Source organism: Oculina patagonica, chromosome 9 (assembly GCF_052425735.1).
Source record: "Oculina patagonica isolate OP01 chromosome 9, crgOcupat, whole genome shotgun sequence".
Lineage (NCBI taxonomy): Eukaryota > Metazoa > Cnidaria > Anthozoa > Scleractinia > Oculinidae > Oculina > Oculina patagonica.
The window spans coordinates 7,729,458-7,739,141 of NC_135766.1; the positions used below are offsets into that span (position 1 = coordinate 7,729,458).

Consider the following 9,684-nt stretch of genomic DNA (forward strand, 5'->3'; position numbering starts at 1 on the left):
TTCCAATATCAAAAATTAATGGCTCGCAACCTCGTTCCCAAGTATGATTAACAGATCGCAACCTCGTTTCCAAGAACCGCTGACGTCACGCGACTGAACGGCTTTGCTGCCAAGCAGGTTGAAAGTGCGAAAATGGCCGCTAAATTTGAGCATTACGAAGAGGTAAAATATTTAAGTTATTAGAAGACAAGGAAAGTCAAAACACGGAAAAAGCAACGAAGGGGAGTCGATCGATTTTGAAAGCGTCTCTTCAAGAGGAAAAAATCCCTGATCCAGCCACAGCGGAGGACCTGGAACGGTTTTACCAAAATTCTACGTCGAAGTAAGCAAGAACGATGGAAACCTGTACTCGAAAACATCGCTTTGTGTCATCAGATTTAACTTCAATAGACACTTCAAGCAAGTGCTAAATATCGACAGGGGGCCTTAAATAACGATATAAATAACATGTATAATGTAGCTTATAGTGTGCCATAGAGATTCTAAAATTCGATTCGAAAGCATTGACGTTAAGAGGGTGATTTCGAAAATATGTGGTGTGTATCATTTCTCAATATAAAGCAAACGAAAAATGCGGTCAAATCTGGTGCTCAATGTCAGAGCTTATAAGACTTACCTGGTCACTATTGAAACAGCCTAGATAACCAACTAGAGCGCGCATTGTAGCTCTGATGTTTTTAGTAGTTTCATAAATTTCTTAAATAAATGTCATTATAAAAAATGTAAAGCCTTGTATAATGGGTTTCAATTTCAAAAAAAAAACTTTTCCTTACAAAGGCTTCTAATTTTCTTGCCTTACTTCATTGTAATTTCTTTTTCTACTGTTGGGCTATAACTGGCTTTTCATTTTCCCTTTTATGAAAGACTCGCAATTGAAATATTTCTTTTAAGGATTTTTTATTTTGAATCTTTGTTTTACAAACTAATTTCTTTCTTTTCTTTTTGTTACTTTTTACTGCATTTTGATTCATCTATGGAGTTAAACTTCATCGTGTTATCGAATCAAGAACTGTGGCCATATCTTGAAGCTGCAATTCAAGAGGAAGAAAAAAATTAGAAAACAACATATATTTTATTGAATAAGAATGAGGCAAAATGGCAATGACAAAGAAGTACTCTACAAAATTAAGCTGAAAAAATCAGCAGCGTCAATAATATACCTGACCATCAGGAGGTGGGGATCTTTACTGTTCATCCTGTTCATTCTGCTCCCCAAATTCCTGAGTGTCTCCAGTTTCCCCGTATTCCCCTTGTTCATTGTCCCGTCGCATAATTCCTGGTTCTTTACGACGCAGAAAGCCTTTTGCTTCATTCTCACTTAACGGAATGGCGCCTGCAATGTAATTCAACGTGTTATGGTTATGTTACAGGTTATTTTCTTTTGTTAACCTTGGTTATTTTCTCCAACCTAGGTTAAATTTAGGGTTGTTATTAAGGCTATTGAAAATGAACCATCTAAATGCAACGGTCACACGACACATCTTGTGCTGAGGTTTAAAGCAACCTTTGGGTTCGCATCTGGAGTAAACGGCGGGGTCTATGATCTTATGTGAGACCCTTACGCCTGACTATGCCATACTGATGAGTCCTGGAGATGTTTCGTGTGACCATTGCATTCAGATGGTTTATTAGGGTTATGGATTGGATTGGAGTTATATATTAAACAAAAAAAATAGTGGTTCACCCAACGTTTCCTATGTGGCAAAATTGATAAGTGGTTGGACAGCAAATCTGAAGATTAAGAGATCAAATCCTAGAAGTGCAGGTTAGTAAAAAGGTAAAAAAAATAATTAGATGATAGCACTTGGGAGGGGGATAATAGTTGATGATAGAGGAGGGCGAGTAAGGATGGTGATGGGGGGTTCAGAGACACAGAGGGAGGGGAGGTGGTTAAATTTCTGATTAACCTAGTATTAAAAAAACTAGGTTAAAAACAAATGAAAGCAAGGCTAAAAAATTACCTACGTTAACAAAAAAATGACCTAAAGCCAATGTTTTGCCTGTAACAGTTACGTGAAAGGAAAAATATATATACTTTAAATGAGTTTATTTCTTCATCGACACTGCCGGACAAATTAAAGTCACAACGCTACGATGGTACTCACTTTTGGAACCAGCATTAGCTGCTTTAGGAGCCACCAAGTGGTTGGTGAAAAGTAAGGCCAGTAGTAAAGTTACCAGGGTGAAGCGAATCGCGAACATCTTCATCGGTTGATTTTCGTTCAAAAGTGGACTCTCGGTGCTTCAAATGTAATTTCCTAGATTAGTAAAGGAGATTAAGTTGCCGTTACCGAAAGTGCTACAATTTGCCGGTCAATGCACATGGCTTTTAGTAGTTTATCTTTCCAATGCGAGCGCCAGAGTAAATTACTCCTTCCCCTCAAGTGAAGTTACATACCAAATATAGAACAAGTCTTTTCTGTATGCTGTATCTGTACGCTATCACGCATTAATTACTATTTGTTAGTTTAAATTGTCGAAAATAAATAAATAAATAAATAAATTGATATTTGCATGTATTCACATGCCTACGTGTGTTACCTTTATGTATCTGTATGGAATTGAATTGAAGAACGGAATTTTACTAGATCAAACTCAATCGAACTCGATCCGTGGATTGAGTTCGATTGAGCTCTGTAACCGAACTTAATTAAACGTCCGAATTTCAAAACTGGCAACCTGATAAAATAAAACCTCTGTTGAAATGCAAAGACAAGTTTTAATTTTAATAATGCTCACAACAATACAATACAAACAAAGAACAAAAAAAATTACAAGGGTAATTATATAAATGAAATGAAAAGAAACGCGCTTTACAAAACTCTCCACTGCTTAGCAAAAAAAAAAAATAAAATAAAATAATAAGCACAGAGGCGATTTAACAGGAAAAAAGGTAGAAATCTATATGGTGGCAGAAAAATACAGGACTGTTACGTTGGTGACATTTTCAAGACAAGTGGGGCTAGAAAATGGAATGCCAGGGGATACAAGGGTTTCTTTGGGCATTTAACCTTCTTAAATGAAATTGTTCAAAAGTTCCCATTTCTTCGGAGTAGTGGTTTTTTATATCTGTTCTGGTTTATATGCAAGTTTAAGATATCGCCGGAAACCGTCTATGTGGGTGACAGTTTCTTTTGTATGGCAAAGCCAAATAATAAGTCTTGCAAGAAGGCAACAGAAATTGATTTGATAGTGATATTGAGAAGAATCTGGTGTTAAGGAGGCTCGATGTAGTTTTTTTAGCCCTAGAGTGGTCGTTTTGAAAGTGAAAATTATCTAGGAAGCCAATGTTCGATTTTTGCCAAAATACACCAAAATGATCAAATATGACCAAAGTTTAATTTTTTACTGGTCACTTCGTCTCAAAGGTTACAATAGCAACGATTGTTGTTTTCTTTTGTTTTCAAACAAGCTTGATTTTCTCGAAATTTAGATTGACTCTTGGTATTCATTTTGTGATATGTTAAAGTATAGTGGATTGACTACCTGTAGACAAAATTTTAGAAAAATCTGTAAGAGCGTTTTCAAGTAAATCAAGAATGAAGTTTTCAGAAAAATCTCTTTTTAATTTGAAATAGGCGCTTTTAAGTTGTTTGGTAGTATTTGAGCGCAGTTATTCAAAACGAAATATAAATACTTAAACCATCAAAGACCATTAACTGAAAGCGAGAGAGTTTTTGCTTTGATTTGTTAAAGTATATCGACTGCCGATTGTAGGAAACTACGAGAAGTTACAAAAAACTTCATTCTTGATTTAATTTAAAACGCTCTACAGATTTTTCTAAAATTTTGTCTACAGGTAGTCAATCCACTATACTTTAACATATCACAAAATGAATACCAAGAGTCAATCTAAATTTCGAGAAAATCAAGCTTGTTTGAAAACAAAAGGAAACAACAATCGTTGCTATGGTAACCTGTGTGACAAAGTGACCAGTTAAAAATTAAACTTTGGTCATATTTGATCATTTTGGTGAATTTTGCAAAAAATCGAACATTGGCTTCCTAGATAATTTTCATTTTCAAAACGACAACCCTAGGGTTAAAAAAACTACATCGAGACTCCTTAAACCCATAGCAACAGTACACTCCAATGAATTATTGTTTGGAATGATTTTGCACTGCGTCAGCCGAGTTGTCATATCGGTCCAGAAGGATTCCGTTTTAGGGCATTTCCAGAAAAGGTGAAGTAGTTTTTCTGGTTCCTCACAGCAGAAGGAGCACTTAGAGTCATCTTTGATTTTTATTTTAAACAAGAAATCGTGTGTTGATATTCTTTGGTGCAAAAATTTAAATTTAAACTCTTTCAGCCTGGTGCTTTTGTGCATTTCTAAGCTAGCTGGTACGTCTCTTGCCATTTAATGTCTTCAGAATTCGTGAATTCTTGAAGCTCAAGTAATTGGGTTCAATTTTCAAACACAATCGACTTTGATCCACCAGTTTAAGTCCTTCACTTGTGTATAAAAGAAAACGTTTATTATCGCGGTACGTAAACTTCTGAGCTTGCAGTTAAACTTGTTGAACAAATTTACGTGAAGCTAGGATTGAAAATAAATTTTATGTCTCTCGCTTGTTGTTGCGGTGCGTACATTTCTGAGTCTTGGAACTTGTCAGGGAAAATGCGCATTGAGTTTTTGCTTTCGGTTACGTAAACAATCGGGACTACGTGTTTTCCACAGTCCACGTGTCTTCCAAAGATCTCGTTTTTTCCACATTTCGGATCCCGTGTTTTTCAAAGACCCCGGAACGCCGTACCCAGTACTCCAGGACCCCGGCTCAAAGTTATCCACCAATCCATTATTTTGTGAAATTGTCGGTTTTTCGCACGAACTACTGCTACTGCCTCGAGCGGCAGGTTACAAGTCTGTATCAACAGAATAAGCGCAAGTTTCTTCCCGAGAAGCCTCTTCGTATTTCCGGAACGTTTTGCTTAAATAGTTTGCTGATCTCCGTGTATGGTCTTTTTACTTTTACTTGAATTCTCACGTCGAAGTTATTTTCAAAATACTCCATAACGTAACAAGACGCCAATTTCAAATGCAGTTTAGACAATTTGTGCATTAATGGCAAAGCCGAGCGAGCATTTCATTTCGCGCCATTTTTGACAGCTGTCAATCAAGAAGGCCGAACAGAGCAGAAAGCGCTGATGAAGACGGCGAAAAGCTGAAAACTCGAGAAATTTCTCGTTTTGAAAGAAATCTTAAAAATGCTCCACCTTACCTGAAAAAAGTTAGCACTTATTTCCGGTTTTACAAACGAAAGTGAAATATATCGACAGAAAAAGGAATTGCATTTTTTCGGTTTGCATGTAAATCACAAAACAAGAATATGATTTCTATGGAGTTTTGCAGTTTCCTGTTCCAGGTCAGCCTCGTCCCCAGGCCATACCGCGCTATGCGAGTGAGCGGAGGAGGACTGGAACCGAGCGCGATAGCGCGAGGCCTGGCACAAAATGGCAAAAAAGTCCCAGTTTAGCGAGAAAAAGTCCCAGATATAGCTCGACGAAAATATACGTTTTTCTGCGAGGAAAAGAAAATAGTTCTGGTTCATGAGGAAACTGCATCCCTTTTGAACATTTGTGGACTATTTTAGATGGCGGAGACGAACTGTAATGCCGTTTTTTTCCTGCCTTGCAGAATGGTATTGGTCGTATTTAATAGAGTTAAGAAAATTATTCTGTTATCATTGTTTTCGTTCACTACTCGTAGTGATACATGGGTCTACATGTATCTAGAAGTTCTTTGTGGTAAGCAAATTACGTTCGCCAGGTACTAGTAATTGTGTTAGTTTTATTTAAACCTGAAAGGCGTCGATCTCAATGTTTATAGAGCTAGGGTCGGGATTTTCGACCTTTGTTGTTTACAAATTTATGTGCGAAAACAAAGAAACAATTCAGCTTACTTGAGAGAAGAGGGCTAATCCCCCGATGCATGTATTAAAGCTTGTCATTGTTACCTGTAATTTTTTATTTAGCTTTTTAGAGCAAGAAAAACAATAATCTAACTCTCGTAAACCAAAACTTTATTTGATCTTGATGTAGCCTGTCTTTTTCTTGTATACTCTGGCTCATTTCGATTCATTAGCAGGAGATGTTAATCCAAATCCTGGGCCATGTTCAGGTTATATATAACAAGTATGCTTCAATCATTTTCGTCAATTCAATGAGCTTATTAAATAAAAATTACAGCTGGTCATGACTTATTGCAGATTCCAAGTGTGAATTGATAACATTTCCATTGTGTACCACCACTAAATAGCCAACAGTTCTTGTCAGCCCAAAAGGTGTGGAAATTTATTTCAATTTCCCTCAGTTGCAGAGTTAGCATTTCAGCTGAAGTTTATATATTTTGCTGCCAATTTTCGTGTAGTTTTGACAAATTTACCTGCTGAGATGTTCAAAAAGAAACAGAAGTGCACTGCTTTCCCCTTTAGACAAGGTACATACTGCATCATTGTAGACATAGCTCGTTTAACAAAGTATGATTCTTCTGCTATTCTCTCTGACATTTACTTGCAAAGAAACACATAAACACAATATATATATACTGTGTTTATATGTTTATTTGCAAATAAATTAAAATATCAAAATATATAATGTTTAAATATTGTTTGAACCGCTCCATAAAAGCTGGTTACTGGGGCTTTTGGACCAGTTTCTTTTTAATTTGTGAGCCCCATTCTGCATTTTTGATAGCCCAAAAATATTTGTATTTTTCCTCACATGGGTACACTGGCTATTTTTCCCATTCCTTAAACTACCACCTTTTTAACTCCTACTTGCAGAGATATTAAACTGAGCTTGACTGACAGGCACACACACACACACACATAAACACAGTACAGTATACAAAAGTATTTACATGTATTCAACTCTTGCAATATATACTAAAACTAGTAGTTATTGGAATTTAGGGGAGTGCATTTGGTAGGGTGGGGTGATTTGGGGAGGAGGCAGGGAAAGCTGGAGGCAGTGGAAAGTGTTATATTATGTTTTCATATTCTCTTGATATTTGAGGTCTGCCCATAGAAAATGTATGACATTGCCAGCTGATGAAACCTGATCTGCTTGTACCAACCCATCTTTCTAAAGCATAAGAGAAGAATAAAGCCTTTTGATTGATTGTGCCAAGCTAAGTGGCTAAAGGTCTTTAATGAATCCAAATAGAGTACATTGTATATCTAGAAGATACTCTGGATAATGTTTGTATAGTAACAATAGTAACAATATAAATATAACATTAACTAACAGTAACAAACGACTTTTAAACTGAAATGAAGCCATTCTAAACATTTTGATACCAGTCCATTCGGAACAGTTTTTTGTTTCCTTACAATCATAATCTTGTCAATGCCTAGTGGCCGAAGGGAATTTGGTATGTTATAGAGTCTCACAAGTCTGAAGTTCACAAGAGAGAAGTTGAATCTGTTAAGCAGCTGAGTTGACACATTACAACTCGGTATCGTCACCAACAGTAGGCGAATTTCAGCGTTTGTTTCCCAGAAAACAAACCACTACACAGCTTTCTAATTTTCTGATAAGTAGCTTTAGTCATATATTTCGCTACTGATACTTCGAATAAATAGTTACAACTTCACTTACCTTGGATAAAACTGCGAAAAATATTCGAAAAAAGCGAAGGCAAAGGAACAAACAAAGCACACACGAAAGCACAGTTGAAAGTACTGATGGATATCAGCTTTGAGCCTTTTATCTTTTCACCGCTGTTGTTGTTGTGTTAGCGAGAAGCAAAAATACTCATCATACAACTTTCCACGAACGACCACTATTCTATCTCCGTTCACCAAGACACCAACAGAGAAATCGATCGATAGAGACAGCTCCCATCGCCAGTTACAGTTAGTGGAACATATTCTTTAAGCTCTTTAGATGGTACAATTTGCTGCGCATAAAAATCGACATTTAATTTTTCTACCTTAAATAAAAAAATCTCCAATTACTTCACGAGTTTGCTGGCAGACATGGATGAAGGAATCCCAGCCTAATTCTGACGCGTTTTTAAGTTCTTCAAGAAGTTGACTGAAGTTCAATCGTTGGACAGGCTCCGCCATATTGGATTTGCCGTTTATTGCCAGGCGTCCTAGGCGAACTTCCCCGACAAGCTTGGCGGGTGACGTCACATCCAAATTCGCCGGGGACGACTGGGGACGAGGCTGGTTCCAGGTTTTATTGAAAAGAGGATTTCCGGAAGTGATCACTGATTCTTACAGCACAACAAATGCTCACAGACTTGTTCACAGTGTTCGTGGAATCGTGGTATTGACGTCTTACTTTTTCTGGCCTGAGATTGGTTCAAAAATTTGGTTGCTCACTTACTTTTCTGGAATACTGTCATAATTCGGCGATCATCTTTTACAATCTTTATCTTCTGCCGCATTCACAGTTCGAACAATTTTTACTATACACTTTTTCATCTCCGTCTACAAGTTATTTAATGTAAAATGGAATTGGTTCGCTAGTGAGGGCGTATTGATCTTGATATGCCGAACAAGTTTTCTCAAGCTTTTTTGTATTGTCGTCGCTAAGCACTTTTCACAACTTCACTTAGATGCAATGTACGAATTTCTCTTTAATGCGTTCTGTAAACAGGGTGAAGAAATATTACGGCTTATAGTCGTAATAAACTCACGGCAATACAAGCTTAAGCTTAAACTAAGCTTCTCTTTGGATTACTTGGCTATTGAATTTGCTGGTTCCTCCATTCATTTGATAAAATATCAGGGTGGAGAAAAGTCGCTCTTGATTATTTTGAATGCCTAATGGGAGTTTTATTTGTATTATTTAATTTCTTGTCCAAGATATGACAAAACAAAATTATAATATCCGTTTCAAACCCGAAAATCAGTTTTACTTTTAGGGTCAATAGCCAAAAAAATTATGACTGATCTCAAGGCAATAACGTACAACAACGTTAGCAAAAACGAAAAATCATCGGGTCGACGCAAGTGCCTCGGTCTGCCTCAAAGCGGCTACGGTCCTGACTTTTTCTTGGAAAACTCCATTATGAATTGGTCAAAAAGCAAATTAAGCTGATTTTTGTTCTAAAAGCGAGAAATTACTTTACGAATCGAGTCTCTGTGATCTTGTATTATATTAGCGTTTGTGTGCCAAGAAGTTAAAATAATCTTTTAGCCTAGCTTACACATTTAGATCAATGATCTACAGGACTTGAACTAACCTTGCTTGTGACTCGGTCAGTCTTGGGTACAGAGTTTGCACGTTTGCTGCGGCAGTATTCTGAAAATAATCAATAAACACGGGCATTTAAGTTAGGGTAAGTTTCAGGAAGAATCAGTAACTGAAGTAGCCAATCAAATGCCTGTACGAAGGTCGTAATTGAGTGAGAGCATAGTTTCTAATAATAGTTTCATCAACATCGTCACTTACCCTGACACAAATTCCCATTTAAATAATCGAAAGTTGTTATTGTGTGAGAGCATAGTTTTCAATAGTTTTATCCACATTGTCATGTTAATTTAAAATATTTTTATTTTGCTAAGGTCCACATCAGCCCTGGGCTGCGTTTTAACTAACCTCTTCAAATAAAGTTTCTGTTGTAGCTCACTCACTCTGCCACAAATCCTCAATTAATAACAAAACATCGTTATTGTACATGTGTGAGAACATAGTTTCCAGTAGTTTCAGTCGTTATTGTGTGAGAGCAT

At 36.8% G+C, this 9,684-nt stretch overlaps 1 long non-coding RNA gene across 1 annotated transcript; it reads right to left on the reverse strand.

The window, feature by feature from the left end:
* Positions 1-880: 880 nt before the first annotated feature.
* Positions 881-9,262, reverse strand: LOC144666076 (uncharacterized). The gene is made up of 4 exons (XR_013573115.1): positions 9,198-9,262; positions 2,106-2,258; positions 1,161-1,333; positions 881-1,028 (listed from the first exon to the last, which is right to left on the reverse strand). It is a non-coding gene; the product is annotated as an uncharacterized LOC144666076 (long non-coding RNA).
* Between the last annotated feature and the right edge of the window lie 422 nt (positions 9,263-9,684).